The following is a 17,211-nucleotide window of genomic DNA, read 5'->3' on the forward strand; positions in this document are numbered from 1 at the left end:
TCCCTTTCTTCTCCTACCGATCTTCCTAGTTCTTATGTTCCATAAACGAGTGAAACCATATGATAATTGTCTTTCTCAGCTTGACTTATTTCACTTAGCATTATCTCCTCCAGTGCTGTCCATGTTGCAGCAAATGTTGAGAAATCATTCTTTTTGATAGCTGAGTAATATTCCATTGTATATATGGACCATATCTTCTTAATCCAGTCATCTGTTGAAGGGCATCTCAGCTCCTTCTACAATTTAGCTATTGTGGACAATGCTGCTATGAACATTGGGGTGCCTATGGCCCTTCTCTTCACTACCTCTGTATCTTTGGGGTAAATACCCAGCAGTGCAATGGCTGGATCATAGGGTAGCTCAATTTTTAACTTTTTAAGGGACCTCCACACTGTTTTCCAGAGTGGCTGTACCAACTTGCATTCCCACCAACAATATAGGAGGGATCCCCTTTCTCCACATCCTCTCCAACAATTGTTGTTTTTTGCCTTGTCAATTTTTGTCATTCTAACTGGCGTAAGGTGGTATCTCAGTGTGGTTTTGATTTGAATTTCCCTGATGGCTAATGATTTTGAACATTTTTTCATGTGTCTGTTAGCCATTTGTATGTCTTCATTGGAAAAGTGTCTGTTCATATCTTCTGCCCATTTTATGATTTATTTGTTTCTTGTGTATTGAGTTTGAGAAGTTCTTTGTAGATCTTGGATACCAGTCTTTTATCTGTAGTGTCATTTGCAAATATCTTCTCCCATTCCGTGGGCTGCCTCTTAGTTTTTTTGACTGTTTCCTTGGCTGTGCAGAAGCTTTTTATCTTGATGAAGTCCCACAAGTTCATTTTATCTTTTGTTTCTCTTGCCTTTGGAGATGTGTCATGAAAAAAGTTGCTGTGGCCAATGCTGCCTATGTAAAGGTTGCTGCCTATGCTCTCCTCTAGGATTTTGATGGATTTCTGTCTCACATCGAGGTCTTTCATCCACTTGGAGTTTATCTTTGTGTATGGTGTGAGAGAGTTGTCAAGTTTCATTCTTTTGCATGTAGCTGTCCAATTTTCCCAGCACCATTTATTGAAGAGACTGTCTCTTTTCCACCAGATGTTTTTTCCTGCTTTATCACAGATTAGTTGCCCAAAGAGCTGAGTGTCCATTTCTGGGTTCTCTATTCTGTTCCATTGGTCTATGTGTCTGTTTTTGTGCCAGTACCATGCTGTCTTTGTGATCACAGCTTTGTCAAACTATGGTTGTTTGATTAGAGTGGCAAATGTCTGTCAGAGTCATGCAAGAGAGCCAGTGCGGAAATGCATGATCTGGACACCGACTTCCTTTTCCGTTAAATAGTTTTATTTTTTAAAGGAATGGTTACTTCCAGAAGTTCAGGTTGTATTAGCATCCAAAGGTGGAGGTTCACCAAGAAAAGCTACAAGTTGTGACAAGGGGTGTCCTGAACCCAGTTTTTAAACACGGTGTTAACATGACTCATAGGAGTACTCAGAGAAGATGCCCCTGCAGGCATCATGTGGCCAGAGACTCCGCAGGTTGGGTCCTTTAAATACAAGGACTCGACCAGATAAAATAGCACTGCCTCCACCTTAAAGCTGCCAAGTTGCTGCTGGGACATTTTAGTGTCACAGCTCTTGCTGAGCCCTTGGGCTGCATGTCACAGGTGGGAAGGCGTGGACTTTGAGGCCTTGTCACCCTGGAGCCCGACCTATGCGCTCATTTGCACGTGGCTGCAGGAACCCCTGAGGGTGAGGCCCTGGGGAGCAGGGGCTGTGTCCTTTCGTGCTTTTGTGGATTCCTCGGCCCCAAAATGGGCCTGTCAGCCCTTCGTTCTCAGGGCGGATGTGAGGAGTCAAGCCGGTAATGCTATGTCGCACACAGACAAAGATCTGGCCCGTTGCAGGGTTGTGCTGAATGCTAGTTGTGTCCTTTCTCATGCCTGGAGTGAGTTCAGAGGCTACCAAGAGCGGTGCCTTTTCACCCTCACTCTGGACTAACTACAGGACTTAGAGCAGCAACCCCTGTTTGTGATTTTGCAGTGACCTTAATCCCTGGGACCCAGATGGAGAACTTCAGACTGATCACCTCTCACGAACAATTGTGTGATTCCACCGTGAGAGCGTGTGATTCCAGAGGTTCTGCTCAGAGCATGGCCGTTGTCTGAAACCACGCCTGTTGTGTGAAGGTGGGATGCTCGTGAATGCATCGCTAGTGACTGGTGTTGAGGAGCCTGAGCCCACCGCCATCTCTGTCCTGGGCACACAGAAAGCCTGGGCTCCCGGCTCCCCCTGCCATTAAGCTGGCCACGTGACTGAGTGGCGGCTGCTGGGCTTGACATGCTAGTGGTGTGTCCTGCTTCTGGCCTGGCTGTGAGCACCCCTCCTGGGCAGGCCTTTGGGCCCTCCCCGCCTACCTCTGCCATCCGCACCCTGAGAACCTCGGCAGTGTGAGTCCAAGATGGGAGACCCCCGTGGGACAGGCATTTGAGGGAGAAATACAGTTTTGCTCACCTAAGCCCTGGAAGGTTTAGGGATTGTGGGTAACAGATCCACTCTTTTCTTACTAAGTAGAGCGTTCGTTGTTAACAACCATGGGACCACCACCCCTCACTTCCTGAACCAGAAATCAGGCACCAGCTTTAATGTTTTCTTTACTCTCATTTCCGGGCCAATGGCAAAGTCAGATAAAAAAAAAAAAAACTTTTTATGTTACGGTGATTTCAAAATTAACCATCATATAATGATCAAAACTAAGAAAAACACCTAAGAAATTAACATTTTCACAGTACTACTTTCTATTTATTTTTAAATTTTAATTCCAGTTAACATTCAGTGTTATGTTAGTTTCAGGTGTACAGTGTAGTGATTCAACACGTCCATACAACACCAGTGCTCATCAGGACAAGTGCCCTCCTTCATCCCCCTCCCGTGTTTCCCTCTGGTGACCAGCACTGTGTTCTCTAGAATAAGAGTCTGTTTCTTGGTTTGCTCCTCTCTCTGTTCTCTATCCCCCTTGTTCATTTGTTTCGTTTCTTAAATTCCACCTAAGAGTGAAATCACATGGTATTTGTCATATGGTATTTGGCTGATTTCGCTTAGCACAATACTCTCTAGCTCCACCCATATTGTTGCAAATGGCAAGATTTCATTTCTTTAAATGGTTGAGTAATATTCCACTGTATGTGTATACACCACATCTTCTTTCTCCGTTCATCAGTCTGTGGACACTTGGGTTGCTTCTATATCTTGGCTATTGTAGATAATGCTACTTTAAACATAGGGGTGCATATATCTTTTTGAATTAGTGTTTTCGTATCCTTTGGGTAAATACCCAGTAGCGATACAATACTATTAAGCTACGGACGTTATTGGATTTTACTAGTTCAGGGACCTGGTGGGACATAGCTGGAACAAAATGTGAGGCTCTCGTGTGGTTTGGATATAGAAGCAAAATATGGTCCACTCGTCCCTGGAAGACCAATCATCAAAGAAAGCTACACAGGCGGCACAGAGCCACAAACATGTTCTCATAATATATTGATATACTAATAGAAGTAACTAGAAATATGAGCCTCATTTGACCCCAGCAATGGGGCTCTATGTGACTGTTCCAAAGGAGTTATAGTAGGTAGAACTTCTGTGAAGTCAAGAGAAGCAGCAAAGGAATAAGAATTTTTTGGTAAGAATTTAACTACTTATAAAAATTTAGAGTTTTCCATAAATGTACAGTTGCAAGGTTGGTGCATGCAAGCTTGTTTGTCCAGCAGATCTGTTTCTGCTTGAGGGACGGATTAAGGAACCTGCTGGTAGTACCTTTTCTGTTTTGCCTTGGTTGCTGTGCTGCTCTCACTGCACTGAATAACCCATGAAGTGGGAAAGGAGTTGGCCCGGCATCAGAACAAGCTGGGAACCCTATTGCTCGGCTGTGGTCCTCTCCTCTTACCTTTGTTTCGGGGTGAAGTGCCCCCAGTGGTTGGGGTCACCCTTGTGTGGACAGCCTGGTGGGCTGCGTTACGCCAATGGGACCTCACTCGTCCTTGCAACAGCAGTGTGCCCCTCTCTCCTCTCCTTTGGGTCCTCTTATATCCACATATGAAGTTGTACACACAGGATAGGAGCATTTTGGGACTGAGGGTAGGCACGGTCCAAGGTAGGGTGCTGCTGCAGAAGATAGTTGTGAGTGGAAGAGCCATTGTTTTGAGTTTCCTGGGTCCCTGGAAGTGAGGGAGAAGGATGTTGAAGCAAGGGATAAGCAGACCCACGAGAGACGATCTGTGTCTGATAGCTTCATTTAGTGCCCATGTCTTTGTCAGCTCGGGCAGCTGTAACAAAATCCTGCAGAGTGGGGAATTAAACAGCACACATTTATTGTCTCAGTTATGGAGGCTGGAAGACCAAGATCAAGGTGTCAGCAGGTGGGGTTTCTCGTGAGGCCTGTCTGTGGCCTGCAGATGGCTGCCTTCTTCCGTGTCCTCACATGTGGCTTTTCTCTGCGCCCATCCCTGGTGCCTCTTCCTCCTCCCTTGAGGACACTGGTCATGTAGGATCAGGGCCCTACCCTTATGGCCTCATTTAATCTTGACAGCTTCTTTAAAGGCCTTTTCTCCGAATCCACTCACATTTGCGGTTAGGGCTTTAACATGTGAGTTTTCGTGAGTCACACTTCAGTTGATGGCAGCCTGTCTTGACTGTAATGATCAGTTGGTTTGAACCATGTAGCTTCATCACGGTCCGTTTTAAGGAAGAGCAGGAGGCCCCCTTGCTTCCCACAGCGGCTCGCGGCAGCCGCAATGGCCCTTTGACTCCTGAAGCCTCAGATGCTAAGAATACACGCATTTGTCAATAATGAACCAAAGCAATTCACTATGTGCACACCACACACAAATCTAACCCAGAGTCACATTCTCAGCGTTTCCATTTTTGTATGCAAACAGTACACCAAAAAACAAGTTCATGTGTCTCTGGCCCTAGTTCTGCTCCAGGCCAGGCTTGTAATTGTCAACAACCCCCACTTAATTACTATTTTGACCCATAGTTTCCTGTAACCTGGTTATTCATTATATGTGCCCTTCCTACCTCACAGGTTTTTGTGAAGATTGGGTAAAATTGTGTAAGTTCACATAGAGAAACCCATGGTCACCATTGGACTTAGGTGACTTTGTTCGGCTCTTGGATTCCAGAGATATTTGTTAAGAGCTTATATTCTTGCAGCAGGTGTTGGGGATAAAAAATCAAAGAAGACAGTTGTTTTCAAGACAAAGGAAAGACAAGGGAACATGATGTCATACACAGATCATTTCAGAAGGACAGAGACAGCACGGTATGCTGTCTGTATGTGCAGCCTGGGCTGAAGGTGTGTGGGCAGAGAAGACGCTGGTTCCTCTGATGTCCTTAATCTGACTGAAATAGGCCAGAAGTGTAATTCCTGAATATTACTTTGAAAAATAGAGTCAGGAATACAGCTGAGGAAATCACTCAGCAAATAGAAATTGTTCAGATACTGGATTCAGTGCATTCAGATATTGCACTGGAAAGTATACATAGAAAATCCAAAAGAATCAACAGGTGAACTATTAGGATTGATTGGTGAAGTTTTTAAGGTTGTAAGATGTAAGGCTAATGATAATTGCATTTTTATACATGGTCATCAAGCAATTAGAAATATAATTTTAATAACTCATCTCTAGCATCCCAAACATGAAACACCTAGTAATAAATCTAGTGAAAGATATGTAAAATCTCTATACTGAAAATTCTAAAGACCCTCCTCATATACGGAGAAACTTGCTATGTTCTGAATTGGATGTCGTATTTTTGTAGAAAGGTCGTTATTTCCAAGTATATCTGTAGATTCAGGGCAATCCAATAACAATCTGGCAGTACTTTAAGGAAATTGACAGGCTGATTCTAAAAGTGATATGAGACTAAAAAGGGCCAAGAATAGCAAAGGCAGGTTTGAAGAAGAAAAATAGTTGGAAGACGACCTATGTTCTGAGTGTCCAAAGTTACCGTAGATGAAAATGGCTCCCGAAGTCAATGAAGGAAAACACGTCTCCGATCTCCTGTTCCATCCATTCTGCTCTTACCTTTATTTCCTTCTGTCTTAGTTAGCTCAGGGTCCCAAAACAAATACCTTTGACAGGGTGGCTCAAACAACAGATGTCTGTTTCTCCCAGCTCGGGAGGCGGGGAGGCCGAGATCAGGGTGCCACATGGCCGGGCTCTGGAGAGAACCTCTCCCTTGGCTCGCAGATGTCCGCCTTCTGGCTGCGTCCTCCCAGGGCAGAGCTCTCTGGAGCCCCTCTTACAAGGACACTAATCCTGTTGGATCCGGCTCCCACCTTTGTGACCTCATTTAACCTTGACTACTTCCCTATGGGCCCCATCTCCAAACACAGCCACACTGGGGGTCAGGGCCACAACATACAAATTTGGGGACCCAAACCTTTTGTCCATACTGCCCTCCTTCTCCTTTCTTGGATGGACAAGCTGAAGCGGTGCTCTTCACTCATCACTTTCTAATTTTTTTCTCATACATACACAGAAGGCTGTTTCCCTTCAGGTACTGTGGGAGCTGTTTCTTAAATTGCATTCATTTCCTCTGACTCTAAGTTGGTAGTCTCTGTTCAAAGGGACATCTGTTGGCAGGGACACACATTCTCCTGTCTCATTCGGCTGTGTGAGTGCAGCAGCGTTAAGGTTCAGGTTGGATTTAACATCGGGTTTTAAAAACTGTAGTCTAGCCAGACTGCCTCGGCTCAAATATCAGCTGTATTACTTATCAGCGCTTTGACTGTGGGGAAAAATGACATAATTCTTGTGTGGTTCAGTTTCCTCAACTCAAAAAGGGGAAGAATAAGATGTGTATTGTGATGTATGTGTGCACGCATGCATATGTGTGTGCGTGTGTGCACACGTGTGCCTGTGCGTGCCTGTGCGTGTGAGTGAGCCTTCCATCTGTCCTGGTTTGAGCTCCCCACGCAGCGTGTTCAGTGTGGCGCTCTCAGCCCACGTAGGGGTCCGTGGTTCCAGACTGAGCTGAAAGTAGTTTCTGTGCATGGAGCTCCTGCTCTCTGGGTTGCACATTCAGACTTGGTCTCCTTCTTGGACTTGGCCATTCTGTATCTTGTGGAGAGAGGCAGGCATCCTGCCATGTGTCATGTGCTGACTGGTGGCCTTTGGGGGTTCCGGGCTGACCCCAGGCTGGGCTGGAGTTCACTGCTGCAGGCACAGGCCACTCTCAGAAGCTGCGGCTCCACAGGTCAGTTCCCAGTCGCTGGAGTCTTGGGTCACCAAAGTATCGTCTGACACACTTCCTCCTCTGGCTTCTCTTTTTGCTCTTGGCCTCTAGGGTTTTCTGTTCTTTTTGTTAGGTTCAGCTGTGTATTTTTTAATTGTTCTATTTTGGACTAGTTCCGACATGCTAGAGCGGGAGAAACCTCGTTTGCATGAGGCCTGGCCCCAAATTCCTAGAAGTAGGCCACAATATTCAAGCTCATCAGGGTAGTACGTCTGACACAATTTTTGTTTTATTCAGTAAATGGCACCCCCTTTCACTGACCTGGAGCAAGTGAGTCTGGATTTTTAAAAAATTAGTTCATACAGTTCATTTACTGTATACTTTTCTGTATGAGAAGTTGAACTGTAGCGAGATCATTGGCGTGAACTTCTTCCCTACTGACTGAAGCTTCGGTTGTTGCTTAGGGATGACCCATCTTCAGCACACAGTATGAAGACAAAGCTAGACGTTGAAGCTGCTGGAGACTTTCCTCCTCACTGGGTGACTCAGGGCACGCTGTCGATGGGCTTTGTCCACTGTGTCGCACGTGCAGTTTGTCGGACGGTTTAATAATCCCAGTGCCTTTGTCCGTCTGTGGGTATTTCATGCAGTCTCTCTGCTCTCTTCCATATGTTGACTGTGCTGAAAGTCCACCGAGGACCAGCTATTTTTTGCAGCATAATGAAATTCTGATGACATCTCAGGAATTCTTTGGAAAGAAATGGATAACCATATAAAAATACATCTATGAGTATATTGAACAATCTCAAGAAAAGTGTTATTTGGGCACCTAAAATTTTTCAAATTCTCCTCCTTTTCTGTTTTGTTGAATTTCATAGGAAGCTTAAATTATAAAAATGAAGCAACTATCTTGCACTTTTTTTTGGCTGACGGCCTGGAACTCTTTTAAATTGGATCTTATAAATATTCCATAAAGTCCTGCTTTTCTCCTGGCAGTTAGCTTGTGTGGATGGCATCTTAAACATTTATGCCATTTTTGCAAAACTTGACAACAACATATCAGGTACTAATAGTTTTGTTAATGAATTACTCAGTACCAAAACTATATATTATTTAAGAAAATCCTTGAAGCCAGTCACTCTGCTGTTTTACTTTTTGACACTTGGCAAGGCATTGCTAGCCTACAAAATATTGACTTAGTGTTGTATCTCAAAAGGGAGCATTTAAAAAATACCCAGGGCAGTATTTCTGTGATAGCTTCCCTGTAAGGAGAGGCAACCAAGAAAGCAAGGTTGTTGGCCTCATTTAAAGAACTATGAAGTAGGTATTATCCATATTTAATCCATAAAGGAACTGAGTCTTCGAGAGGTTAAGTCGTGTGGCCCATGTGTTAAGTCTAGTAGGTTTCAGAGCCAAAATTCACGCTCCGGTCTGAGTCCACACCATGCTCTCACTGCTCTATCAGAGTTTTCAAATATCTTAGTACCAGAACCCTTTTCTAGACAGAAATGAGCCTGGAACCTCAAAAGACAAAACAAACAATAATGATAGTATATTGGACGTATATAATACATAATAAATGTGTGACTGTCTTATTATAAAGTAAATCGATGAAAACAATAGTGAATTCTGATGAACATCTGAGATCAGGAGTTACAGGTTATGTTAGCAATTTTTCAGGCTCTGCATCCCATTTACTTTGTCTTTGGTTACACAGCACCCTATGTAGCTGAACATAGCAATGCGTTTTTAACATTTTACCTGTTAGATAAACATCTGTTAGATAATGATAGCCTGATTGGTGAAGCTGCTCGGCTGTGTCCTTTATTCATGTCCTGTTCTCCACCTGAAAAGCGTACACAGCCAGAAAGAGCAGGGAGACAGTCTTGAGCAGTGTTAGTGAGTGGCGAGGCAGGGAAAGACGAAAAGTTCACTGACTAAATTGAGATGATTTTTTCATGCAGAACTTAGTGTTGGGGTAAAATCTATGCCCTTCCCTCCCTATGCAGCTCTGATAAACCCAGGTCTGAGATCTCCAGAAAAGAAACCTGGGCATAGATACAGATGAAGAGAAAACTCAGCTTGCTTGGAGCTTTCATTAATTAACTGGTTTATTTATTTATCCATCTATTCACCAAATTGGCATTAAGGGTTTCTCATGTCTTGAGGTCACAATGCCTAACACACAGTAGATGCTCAGTCAGTGGGGGGTATTATGATCATTTTTAGTGTCCATCCTTTTGCTGAGACACGGTGAACAAATTAGGCTCCATCCTTGCAGAGCTCCAAGCTTGGGTGGAATGCTGTGATTGGTCAGGGAATCAGAAAGTGCACTAGGTATTTGGAGACCATGTTTATTTGGGTCTTGGCTTTTTATCCCCACTGATAAGACAATCTCTGTCTTTTAACGAGTGTGCTTAGGCCATTCACATTTGAAGTGATTGCTGTCTATCATGTTTGTAACTGTTTTCTGTTTGTTGCACTCATTGTTTATTTCCCTCCCCTTCTTCTTCTGCCTCCTCTGGTTCTAATTGATGTCATAGGATCAAAATGTCATATGATCCCATTTTCTCTCTTCTCTTTAGCACATCAATTATACTTATTTCTTGATTTTCTTTCAGCGGTTGCTTGATAGTTTGGAACATACATTTACAACTAAGCTAATTTCTCTTCAAATAACACTATGCTGCTTCATGAGGCAGGCAGGCTCCTTATAACACAGTGTCACGACCCCTCATCCCTCGTACCACTGCTGTCATTCACTGCACGTACCCATATACTGCAGTCATCCCGTGCATTGTTACTATGATTCCTAATGGGGAAAAAGCAGTTATCTTTCAGATTAAGTCAGAATATGAAAAAAATTTTGTATTTTCCTTTATTTATTCCTTCTCTGATGCTCTGCCTTTCTGCAAGTACACCCAGGCCGCTGACCTCTGACCTCTATCATCGTGGAGGAGGAAGGTAGGCTGGAGGGGCTGGAGTGTCTCTGCTTAGGTGCGAAGAGCCTTTCCCTTGCAGAGTAGGCCTTTGTAATGGTGAATGCTCCTCAGCTGTCTTTCAGAATGGTTCCTTCCCCTCTCCTGGCTAGAAACAGAGGAGGATTTTTCTTGGCTCTTCACTCAAGAATCTCCTGGGGCTCCTGGAGGTAAAACCTGTACAAGTGTGGGATTCCCCTAGAGCTGTGGCCCCCAGGAATTTCCCACTCTCAAGCTAGTCCACGTGTAGCCACTAGCAAGTCACCGAAATCACCATTTAATTCCTCCAGGTAAGTTGGTCTCACTGTGATTCTCCTTATTTTTCTGTGTCTACAGTTTTCAGGTAGTCGATTCATAGAATCTATTGGTTTATCCTGAATAAACTATATCCAGGGATGCATTTGCTTATGGAGGAAGCATGATTTTCAAGTTTGTGTAGCCTAACTCAGCTTGTTGCCACATGACACAGGTGGCATTTTTCAGAAACAAAGCTCTGTCTCCTTACCAGTAGGTGTTTCCATCAGTGTGCCAGACCCTGATATCACTGAGGTTTCACTGTAAAATTGGATTCTCACTTGTAAACTCTATCAGAAATATGTTGGTGCAGTGTGGTTTCTATTAGTGTTATTAGTGCTGTGTGGTTGAAATCCATTTCAGCCTCTGGTAAGTCATCTTCAGGACAGCCTTGGTATTGGTGAGCGCGCTGATCACCAGTGCTGCAGTTTGTTACGATGTAGCTACTGAATATTGTCGTTCATTACGATGTAGCTACTAAGTATTGTGGTTCGTGCCTGTGCGGCTGCTAAGTATTGTAGTTCGTTCCTGTGAGGCTACTAAGTATTGTAGTTCATTCCCCTGCGGCTGCTAAGTACTGTAGTTCGTTCCTACGTGGCTACTAAGTATTGTAGTTCGTTCCTACGTGGCTACTAAGTATTGTAGTTCGTTCCTACGTGGCTACTAAGTATTGTAGTTCATTCCCATGAGGCTACTAAGTATTGTAGTTCGTTCCTACACAGCTACTAAGTATTGTAGTTCGTTACTGTGAGGCCACTAAACATTGCAGTTTGTTACTAAGTAGTTTCTAAATGATGCAGTTTGTTACTGTTAACTGTTATTTATGTTTCACAATTAATACTCTAGATTGAAGTAATATAGATATGGAGGTTTTGAAAAATCAAAGAAAAACCATGATATTTTACTTGGTTATATTTCTGATTTTCAAACTTGTGCATAAGAATTAATGTGACCACCTGCATTTTGGCTATTAACCTTTTAGGTGTCTCACACCAATGACCAGACTTGCTAATGAGAGAACTTTCAAATGGTACTTCTAATTTTCCTTCTTTTATGTGTGCATACTGATTAACCCTACAGATAGAGGTGGGAGCATTTACTTTTTGTATATTATCTATGTGTCTATGATTCTCAAATTGTTATTTCCAACCCACATCTCCCTCTCAGGTTCCAGAGTGGGATATCCAGCTTTGTCTTGTCACTTATACACAGTTGACTCAAAAGCATGTTAAATTTAATGACTCAAACCAGAGATTGATTTCTATCCATTTTAACTTGTAATTCTATTAGTCTTTCCCATTTCAGAAAACATGATCAATGTCCACTGTTTTGGGAAAAGCAGAAACGGAGAAGACCTGGTTGTAATAAACAGACAGAAATGCTTAATAGGAATCAAGAGTGGAGTATATAGGAAAAGGTGTATGTTATTTTGAGTGTTACCTATGGGTCTTCTAAAGATCTGAAGAAAAGAGCATAGAGGAAGTTACTATGCCATTGAAGGCTAAAATTTATATGCTATTGATGCTTTTTCTCTTAGATTATCTAGGGTATTAATATTATTAGAGCATACAAGGAAAGAGAGGATATAACACACTCTTACCAGAAAAGATCAGAGCATCTGGAGACAATAATGTTACACAGACAGGTGTAAAATGAACTGAAGCTGAAGGAATTGTTCACAGTGATTGCATTCTATAGATGATTAACTGTCTAAAGTTTAAGTAATCCCCTTGCAGAGGTAACATAATATGTACTGACAGTTTTGTTCAGGAAAAAAAGAATACATGCAAAGAAGGCTCTGATGGTTCCGCATACTATGGCATGTGTGTTATAAAGCTTTGGAATTTCATTTTAACATATAGCGATCATTCATGGAGGATAAGGCCATAAAGAAGGAAGAGCATGAACGAGTTTTAGGATTAAAAGCGTCTGTGTGTGTGGGATTTAGGTGAGGGAGGTAGATGGGTTTCTGATCCAGAGACAGTGATAGAAAGGATCGTTTGGCTTGTACGTTATTTAAATATGTATACGTTGCATGTTCCCAAGTCCAACGTTTTCCTCCTCTGGGCTTCCGTGGCACATGAACTCCCCTGTCAGGGCAGACTGAAACCTCTTAATGGTGGGAATCCTGTCTGTCTTCCACACCACTGTATCTCAGTGCCCAGCACAATACCAGTGACCGAGTAGTTCTGTATAAATAGTTGCTGAGTAAATAAAATAGTGTTTGATAGCTATTAAATACCATTGTGTGTTCAGCAATAATGAAAAATAAACTTTAGATTAATAGTTTAATTGGTAGGGACAAAAAATTAAAAAAGAACAGTTATGTAATAATATAAGCCTATACATAGCTAAATACCAAATATGTGAAGGTGACAGTAAGTTCAAGGTTTTGGAGAGGAAGGTGTTAGGGTGCATCATCATATTCAAAGAAAGTTTCATGGGAAAGGCGAGAGTGGATGAGGAAGCTTAAAGGCTGGATCACCTCCCAAGTAAAGGTGATGAGATTTTGTGGAGCCGTAGAGACCTTGAACTTTAGATGAAGAGGACTTTTGGGGGGACTGCTTTTGAGGTGGAGTTCCATCACCCGTAGGAAGATAAGTCTGTTATTTGTACTTGCTGGGATTGTGCATTGGTGTGGTGTGATTGCAGTGGTGCGAGTGTGAGGGGTAGAATCGTGGGCTGGTGGGGGCCCCGCAGATTACTGGGCAGGGAGGGATGGAACAACCTGGTCCAGGAACAAAGCAGGAAGTCTCAGACTGATTGGAGAAGTTTCTAGAAGTAGCCCCCGAGGGTCTGTGGAAATGGGGAATCAGGCTGGAGCGCTGGTGGAGGGTGTGATGATGGCTGTTTAGACATGGTTGAGTTGGGCCAAGGAGTGGCCACAGGAAGAAGCCAGGACAGGAAGGGTCAGTGTCACATAACAGATGGGGAGACTTTGGGGGGAGGGTTTGGGAGAATGGAGTGTAGATTGGGTTAAATGCCACAGAGAACCGAGGAAGAAGGAAGACTGAGTTGTGATGGAATTCACAAGGGAAAGGTATGGAGTGCTTCAGGGAGACCAGAGGGTTTGGGTGGAAGGCAGAGGGAAAAGAACATGTTTGACTGGGGTTGAGGCCCAGAGGGAGTGAGATGATGATGCCCTTCATTGCCACGGGATTGAGATATAGCTGGTAACAAACTGGATCTTGAATGTAGGGAATGCTCAAGTAGGATGGTAGGCACAAGGGTCACGCCACTCCTCCGCGATCATGAGGTCAGCAGGGGCACTGGGCGGTGTGGGGAAGCCCAGCTCTGTCCCTCTGGTTGAGGGGGGAGCTTCCCCACCTGAGCTCGCTCTCCACTGGTGGAGAAGTGGAGAGGAGACATCAGAAGCTGCAGGGGTTTTGGCAGGTGGTGTGGATCCGGCTGGGAGGGAGAGGGGCAAGAAGCCCTGATGGGGGGCTGGCCGGGCCAGCATCTCCCCATCCTGCCCATGCTGCTGCCCCCCATTTGCGGCCATCCTCCATGTCCTCACTTCTGCCACCCCGCCTCGTCTGCCTTTCTTCGCTCTCCTTATTTTGTACAAATTCCAGGTTAGTCCACACTGTTTTCTCAGTGTTGGTTACCTTGAAATCTGAATAATTTTTTATGTGTACGGCAGTGCCTGTCAAGGAATGAAAGAGACAGTAAATGAAAGCTCTTAAATGTATGGCAAAATCATTAGCCATCAGGGAAATTCAAATCAAAACCACACTGAGATACCACCTTACGCCAGTTAGAATGGCAAAAATTGACAAGGCAGGAAACAACAATTGTTGGAGAGGATGTGGAGAAAGGAGATCCCTCCTACATTGTTGGTGGGAATGCAAGTTGGTACAGCCACTCTGGAAAACAGTGTGGAGGTCCCTTAAAAAATTAAAAATGGAGCTACCCTATGATCCAGCCATTGCCCTACTGGGTATTTACCCCAAAGATACAGACATAGTGAAGAGAAGGGCCATAGGCAGCCCAATGTTCCTAGCAGCATTGTCCACAATAGCTAAATCATGGAAGGAGCCGAGATGCTTTCAACAGATGACTGGATTAAGAAGATGCAGTCCATATATACAATGGAATATTACTCGGCCATCAAAAAGAACAATTTCTCAACATTTGCTGCAACATGGACGGCACTGGAGGAGATAATGCTAAGTGAAATAAGTCAAGCAGAGAAAGACAGTTATCATATGGTTTCACTCATTTATGGAACATAAGAACTAGGAAGATCAGTAGGAGAAGGAAAGAAAGAAGAAAGGGGGGGTAATCAGAATGGGGAATGAACCATGAGAGACTATGGACTCTGGGAAACAAACTGAGGGCTTCAGAGGTGAGGGGGTGGGGGAATGGGATAGACTGGGGATGGGTATTAAGGAGGGCACGTATTGCATGGTGCACTGGGTGTTATACGCAACTAATGAATCATCGAACTTTACATCAAAAACTAGGGAGGTACTGTATGGTGACTAACATAATATAATAAAAAATATTATTATTAAAAAAAATAAATGTATGGCAAATACACATAACTTGTGGAATCCAAAGTTGATGGAAACTAGTATGGAAGATGTTGTAGGGCCAAGGAAAATGAGAGCAAGAATGGGAAAAAGTGATGAAAAATAGAAAGAAATTAGAACAAAATGCAGCATGTGGAGGTGATCTGTCCAAATTCTTAGATTGTAGTTTTTTTAAATTCGTCCAAATGGGCATGAATACCAATTGCTTATAGATCTTTTTCTTTTTCTTTTTTTTTCGGTCCTGCTTTTTGGAAGAACAAATCCATGATGAGAAAGATAGGATTGGTGGGGCTGAGCTTCCGCCTGTCAATAAGTTTAATGAAGGGAGGCTTGTGGTGACCTGTTACTATTCACTTATTGAGGAGGACCTGGAAAAGTCTTTCTCCCATCTAAAATTCTCAAGAAATTAGAGACAGATCTTTAAAGGAGCCCTCACCTCTTCAACGGTTTACTGTATTGTGTTCTTGGTTTCAGACTTTCTTTTAAACCTAAGATTTTGTTTGTTTCTGTTTCTTCCTCATGTTCCTTTGTTGTTGTTCTTTCCCTTACGTTGTGCCTTTTTCCCCCCGTGTTCTAAGCTTCCATGAATTGAGCCCTAATGAAAAGACTTATGACCCTATTTGGTAAAAACAAACAGCAGCAAACAAACCCACAAGACAAAAAGCAAAACAAAGAAAAAGTCTTCTGTTTTTTAGCACTCTGTTCTATTTTAGAATCATTTCCTTTTACAAGACATGAGTAGCCATGTGGAACTTTTGGCAGTAACAGGGCTGATCATTATAACCCATTGGGTAGTGATTTTATATTCTGATGGATTACTTAATAATAATTACATTGAACTTGCCATTTAATTAAATGTTTATTTGCCATGTAAATTTTATATTTCAGCAAAATAATGTGATTTACACAGCAAGGATAATTATCCTATGATTATGAGGCGATGACCTTGACCTGTACCTTAATAATTAGTTATAGTTTCTGATGTAGTTAAATCATTGAACCAGATCTTGCGAGGTAGAAGGGCAGCTAACCACATGCGCAGAGGGACTCGAATGCACAGGAGTTGTGATAAGAATCATGCTGCCTCGCTAACGAAGATTAAAGAGCGGGGCTGTGCTCTGACCTCCCCTCCTGAGGCTGCTGGGCCTTGGCTGGGGACCACAGTGCTGTGTGCTTTGAGTATTATTTGTATCATCCTGCATCTGTGCCATTCCAGGAGTGTGAGCCCATGTGTATCAGCTCCATTGCAGGAACTGACCTCAGGCGAGGACCCAGCTCATCCAAGGATCATCCCATGAGCCTGTCCACCAATTGGTTTAGGGATGGGAATGTGACCCGGTTCTGGCCTGTGAGACTGAGGAGAACTTCTCTGGGGACTGTGGGAGAAGCTCTTCCCCCCTTCAGAGAGAGAGAGTCATGGAAAGCCTCAGCTTCGTTCACTGGTTCACTGGTGTGCTTGTCAAGGTCTGGTAGCCAAGGTCACTGCTGGGCGCCAGCCTGGAGGGAGGGAAGTCATTTGTGTTCACAGTGCTGTCCTTGAACCACTGCATTAACCTTCGAAACCCAGAGAGCTCTGGACGTTCTCCTACTGCGGGTTGAGTTTTCCGTTACTAGAGGGCCACGGCATGCTAACTGATGTAAATGACCTTCTGCTTGCACACAGCCCTCGTCCCCTGGCAACTTCTGATGGATAGGAACATACCCTTTGTTCTTAAGCCTAATTACTTGCTCTGCTTGCTGCTGTGTGATTTCTGGCCAGTCCCACCTTGAATTGAACTGTAAATGAAAAGAGATTTGGCACTATTGAAACTATCAAATCAAATGACCTTCTGAAAGAGGCATTTCAAATAAATTTTAACAAGTGGCCCAAGTTAGAACAAGTGTGTCAGTTATGCGTTGGTATGTATGTGGGATGACTCATGGTAGGAGCCATTGTTAACATAACTTTTTAAATCTCACTATTTACCAAAATTTTCCGATTAAAAAAAAATTCACAATGTAATTGGACCAGAAAGCATTACAAATATCAGAATTTCCCCTAGGAAATGTCTTCTTTATCTTTGAGGATCTCTCACATTATCTACTTTAAAAGTATCATCTACCAGTTTGGTATGGTGGCAAACTTTATTTTTTATTAAGAATATTTGGCCTTTTCCACATTTTTTTATAT

Source organism: Ursus americanus, chromosome 3 (assembly GCF_024610735.1).
Source record: "Ursus americanus isolate L20-20 chromosome 3, mUrsAme1.1.p, whole genome shotgun sequence".
NCBI lineage: Eukaryota > Metazoa > Chordata > Mammalia > Carnivora > Ursidae > Ursus > Ursus americanus.